The sequence below is a fragment of the Mchenga conophoros genome, linkage group LG1 (genome assembly GCF_057382185.1).
Source record: "Mchenga conophoros isolate Kocher_MC1m ecotype Shallow Benthic linkage group LG1, M_conophoros_male_GT1.1, whole genome shotgun sequence".
In the NCBI taxonomy this organism is placed as follows: domain Eukaryota; kingdom Metazoa; phylum Chordata; class Actinopteri; order Cichliformes; family Cichlidae; genus Mchenga; species Mchenga conophoros.
The window spans coordinates 15,996,938-16,003,013 of NC_140526.1; positions in this window are offsets into that span (position 1 = coordinate 15,996,938).

The window sequence follows — 6,076 nt, forward strand, 5'->3', positions numbered from 1 at the left end:
GCTTTCTTGATGACAAAGTTTCCAGATCCATCGTACTTTACGATTAGTGTGTACCGATCCTTCAAGCTGACTTGCCAGAGATAAACTAAGGCCATCAGTTACTTTCAGTGTCAGCTGGCTCTTTGGGCATCGCTAGAGTCATTACAGAGTCTGCTTTTCTTCCAGACATATATGCAGTATTTAGACAGCGATTACACGAAAAACCTGAATGCTTGACTCCCACAGTGAGGTCACATACTGCGAGGCCATGTCGTACACCTCTTCAACTGCTTGTTAACTCAAATATCTAATTAGATAATCACATGGTTGCAACTCAGTGCGTTTAGACATGCAGACATAGTCCAGACAACCTGCTCAAGTTCAAACCAAGAATAGGAAAGAAAGGTGATGTCAGTGCCTTTTGAATGTAGGCTGTTGGTGCCAAACATGCTGGTCTGAGTACTTCAGAATCTGCTGATTTGCAGGGATTTTCCAACATAACCATCTCTAAGGTTTATGGAGATGGTTAATATCCTGTTAGCGCCACTTCTTTGGGTGAAAATGCCTATTTGATTTGAAGGCCTAGTTTGCCTTGTATCAGTAGTTCAGGCAGATGGTGGTGGTGTAATAGTGTGAGGAATATTCTCTTGATAGACTTTGGGCCCCATAGTACCAATTGAGCACCATATACAGCTTGTCTGAGTATAGTTGCTGACCATATCCATCCTGTTACGACCACAGTGTACCGATCTTCCGATGCCTGCAGCAGGATGGCGTTCCATGCATCATGATTGGCATCATGGCTGTGCAGCTGACAGAGCTGCAGCAACTGTGTGATGCTGTTATGTTAGTATGTTGAATTTATGGTTCTGAAGGAAAAAGAGGGTACAACCTAACCCTAATGACCTAATGAAGCAGCTTTTGAGTGTATATTAAGATGCGGTGAATCCTACAGTGAGGCGATCCAGTGGCTGTCTTATGCTGTGGGGGTCATACAGTTAGCCTTTACTCCAGGGCGAATCATTTCTGTTCTGCACAAACACCTTTGTTCTATATATAGACCCTAAAAGCAAACTTGCTCTGACACGCTGCTGGTTTGCAAAATCTAGTGACCCACACATTTTTTTTTTAAAAGGTGCAGCCTCTTCAGACTTCATTCCTCACACCTTCAGAGCTTTCAAGGAGCCAGAAGAAGTCAGAAAGAGCCAAAACAACAGCATCCAGTGTTTCTGAGAACAGCTGAAGACGTGCACGGGAAAACCTTTAACAAGACATTTCCTGTCTCCGTTGTTACCTGCAGTTTATGCCTCATTTGTGAAGCTTTTACCGAGGCAAGCGGCACCTCAAGGGAACGAGGTTTTTTTTTTCTTCCTTTTTTTTGTGTCCCGTTTGGATCTTTAGCCATCAGAATTGTTGTCTTAAGGCCAAGAAAGATGCCAAGCGGATTTATTTTACCAAGTGGATCATCATGGCCTTGCCATATTGGTCCATTTGATTGACCTTTATTATAATTATGAATTTATTTTATTTTCAGTTGCTACAAACGGGACAGACATGACTGGGGGATAGGACAGGGAGAAAGAATGAAAGAAAGAGAGGGAGAGAAAGAAAACCAAAGGGGAGAAGAGGTTTATAAAAAAAACAATTCTCTTGATCTGCGCTGTGACACTCCTGTAAATAAAAACGTTTTCCATTTATGCCATTAACGCAGAACCTGGAAGACGGGAGTTTTCAGAGTGATCGATGCATTATGAGAGGGTAAGTTCTGTACACGCAGGCACAGTGATGATGAGTCCATTTAGTACTTTTAAAAACACGTATATCTGACTACTTAGGGTTGTAAGAAAAAAAATGTTTTCGATTAATTTCTCCCCCCCCCCAACATTTAAAAACTGAGCACTTCCAGTTTTAAGAGACATCAAAGCTCCAGATCTGTTATTCAAGCACAAGTCACGCCAATATGTACAGTATATCTCTGTAAATACTGAAAGAGTTCGACTCTAGCCCCCCCACCCTTTTTTTCTTGACAGTTTTGCATTAATGTTTACAAACACTGTCAGTTTAAACACTCGCTCCAAAGCATGAAAATCCTAGCTGTCACTTACTGCCAGTCTTTGTAGCGCGGCTGATGTATTGAAAGATAGAAATATTAAAAGAACAAAACAAAAAAACTGTTAGATCAGTGTTTCTAAGAGGAGGGAGGGTCACACAATGGCAGATTTAAACTGCTCTTCATACACTTTTAATGGTAAATAGGCATGCTTTCATCGTTAGATGAACAGTTTTAGCAGCTGCAAACAAACAGAGCATGTACGATGAAAGCGTGTGTCTAGATGAAAGCTGCGATCATATAATAGCAATATCTGTCTTGCCAAAAAAGTGCCCACCGTGCACTATAAATCCAAATAATGAGTATCACTTTTTTCCCATTGTAAAACAGCTACAAATCCTATAGATCGAATCAACATTTGGTCTTTTTTTAAACGGTTAATTCATCAGCTTTTCCATCAATAGGCAGCGTTTTTTCCTGGAGCTCTTCTTATATGTATAACTGAAACGTCTCCTTTTTCTCTTGCTTTACTCTTTATTAAATTCTGGATGTTTATCCACCCAATTTCCACCTGACAATCAACATTCTTGACGCCGACCTTCACTTTGCATCTTTTCTTTTATCCAGCCCAGTTTTGTGTCTGTTTTCATTCAGGCATGTGTTGCTCTGGCTCACCTGTGAAGTGTGTAGATTTATTGCACTAAGTTGAAGCCTCTACACTAGAAACGACAATAAAAAGTGGGCTCAACACTGAGCCTAGCAGTCTGAAAGACACGCGGATAACCTGCAGCATCTCCCCTTTGAATCGGTCTCTGTAGAATACCAGCCTTTCAGATCTTCCCACACATTTCCTGTCTGATCCGCTTCTATATTCAACTGAATAAAGGCAAAAAATGCGCACAGAATTTTGCGACACATGAAATATCGAGCCCTTTGAATGTTTCACAAGCATTTGTCCCCCTAAAATCTGCAACAATGTCATATTTTGACTTTCATATTTTGATTACTCATAGCGGACAACAGCATATGTGTAAGTGCAGCAGATGAAAAATAGCAACATGCCCAGTATATCCATCAGAGAAAAAAAAAAGGATTTTTTCTCCATTTTCTAATTAATTATGTATTCATTCATTTATTCTTTCTTATGTAGGGCTTACAGTCAGGAAGTCTCAGGCTAAGTGGGTGAAGAAAAGAAGCAGGTGCGCTGGCTTATAATCACATTTTCAGTGGGAGGTGGTTTTGCTAATGAGCTTCTGGTTTTCAAACACGGTGTTAAGATTTCCTGTACTGACGTGATCACACCGGCGGTTAATAGCCACAGAGGACACAGGGTTGATTTCAGAAGTAGAGGGGCAAATCGGCAACCAACGCAAAGTCACTGCTGCAGGGGCTTGAAGATCTGCAGACTATATTAAGAAACATCATATCATCATGTAAGCCGCAGCACCAGTATGATTTCTATGTTTCAGTGTCGGTGCTTTGTTACCATTGCGAAACAGCTGCAAAACACAATGATATGATCTGTGCAAATGAATAAATTTACTTTAAAATGGTAGAAATATATCCAAAAATTGCATGTGGTGATTTAAAAGTTTCAAACTCCAGCAACATATTTCCTGCCATTGCTCATAAAGATGCTGAAGGGTGGAAGAATTTTGAGGAAGCATTTTTAATAAACTTACAAACTTAAAATTAATATATTTGTTACCATGCAATGATTGAAACGCAAAAAGAATACAGGACAAAGGAGTCATTTAAAGTCCTGCAATCACACATGTGCTGTGTCTTTAGGGTTCAGGGTGTAACTAAAGTGATCTCCTTGCAGTTTTGTATGCATTAAACAGATATTTATATGAGGTGCAACTGTGTTTGTGGTACCTGCAGGTCTGGTTACAACCCTCCTCAGGCCACTCCACGCAACTGCTTTACTTTACATAATCCTTGTAACTCTGCAAGTTCGAGCTGTTTAAATGTTCACAAAGGTGATGGTAGTCAGCTGTGGTGGTGCATAATACATCATGGAGCCAACACACACTCGAGACGCCGATCAAATAAAAAAGAAAGTTTCTTCTCTGTCCTCTAAAATATAAAAGGTATGATTTTATACATCTGATGACTTTGGAGGTTAAAGGTGCTTCTACACCACGCTGTTTTATTCTTTTTGAATAAAAACCTTCATCCAAAAGAAAGCAGCTGAATCTAACTTTTCAAAGGTTTGAAGTTTAAGTGAGTCAGTTAACTCTTTGGTATCCAGGGATGCTTGCTTGAGTTAACAATCTGTACATGTGATTTACAGGCAGGTATCCAACCATGAAACCAACATAAACAAAGTATGAGACGGCTTCACATTCCCATGAAATTTCAGAGATATTTATAAAACTGGACAATTTAAACTATCTGATCATCAATGGATGTGAACTATTGTGCAAGAACATGTCTTCTAAATTCAACTGTCAGATACATTATCATATATATTAATATTCAACAAGCTACTGGAAGGATTCCTGTTTTTTGGAGGGTGTAATGTCAGTCTATCACTGAATGTGTTCCTGTGACTGGTCAGCACTTCGTGGAGTGGGTGGGAAGTATTATTCAGCATTGTCTTTATCTTGAAAAACATCCAACACTCTAATACCACCAGCTCCACCCCCACAATGCTACAGGCCCTGCAGATCAGTTTATTGAGTCTGTTGGCATTCGCCACCCTCAACCTTCTGCCGCAGCATACAACAGTATAGAAAATGGGACTGACCATGACTTGTAGACAATCCTGAGCATGTTAAATGACCTCCACCACCTCAGAAAAAGGAGACGGCTCTGGCCCTTCCAGTAGAGTGCAGTGGTGGTTTTAAACCCAGTCCAGTTTATTGTCATTGTGAACTCCGAGGTATTTATAGTCCTCCGCTACGTCCACCTTGACCCTCTGGATTTCTGGTCTACTTAAAGTCTGCAATTATTTTCTTGGTTTTTGTTGCACCACATGACAAAGGAGTCCACCAAAGCCCGGTACTCTGTCACATCACTGCCACTGATGCATCCAACCACCTCAGTCATCAGAAAACCTCTGTAGATGGCAGGTCTCTGTTCAGTGGCTGAACTCCATAAAGAGATGGATAATACTGGATATAATCAGTAAATGATGCTCAGTTGGTATTAAGGGGACCAAAGTGTGGCAAGAAAATATCCCTACACCATTACACCACCATCAGACTGATCCACTGATACAAGGCAGGATGGATTCATGCCGTTTATGCCAGCTTTCTGCCAAATGTTGCACCAGAAATCCAGACTTATGAAACCAGGCAACCTTTCTCCAAACTTCTATTTTTAACAGGTTTAATATCTCTTCACACCTAAATGAAGGACAGGTGTGTAGGGGGAAAACATCTTTACACAGATAAACTTCACACACTGTCTTGCATAAATTGCATTTTAATCCAATTTAACTTCATTGAGTGAATTAAAGGTCACGAAGGTCAATTTAAGTCCAGGTTTTGTGAGCGTGAGTGAACTGTAGGCTTAGTTTCCTTCTTTTTAGATGGCAGGAGTGGCGCCCAGTGTGTTCTGCTGCTGCTGTAGCCCATCCAGGCTTTAAGGTTTGACAAGCGTTGCTGGAGTGTGGTTCAGAGATGTTCTTCTGGATTGTATTAAGTGGTTATTAATTCAAGCATTCTAGCCATTTTTCTGTCACTCCTGACATCAACAAAGCATTTTCATCGATAGATCTGCTGCTAACCGGACATTTTCTCTTTCTCCGTTTCTCTGGAGAAAGCAGTGTGGGAAGATCCCAGTAGATCAGCAGCTTCTGAAATACTCAGACCAACAACCGTGCCACATTCAAAATCACTTAAATCAGTTTTCTTCCCCATTCTGATGTTGGGCTTGAGCTTCAGCAGCTCATCTTGACCATGTCTACATGCCTAAATGTATTGAACTGCTGTCATGTGATCGCTTGATTAGATTAGTGGAGGTGTATCTAATAAAGTGGACAGTGAGTGTATTTTGTCTTGGTTTTGAAGACAGGACTTCTCACAACATTTAACAAAA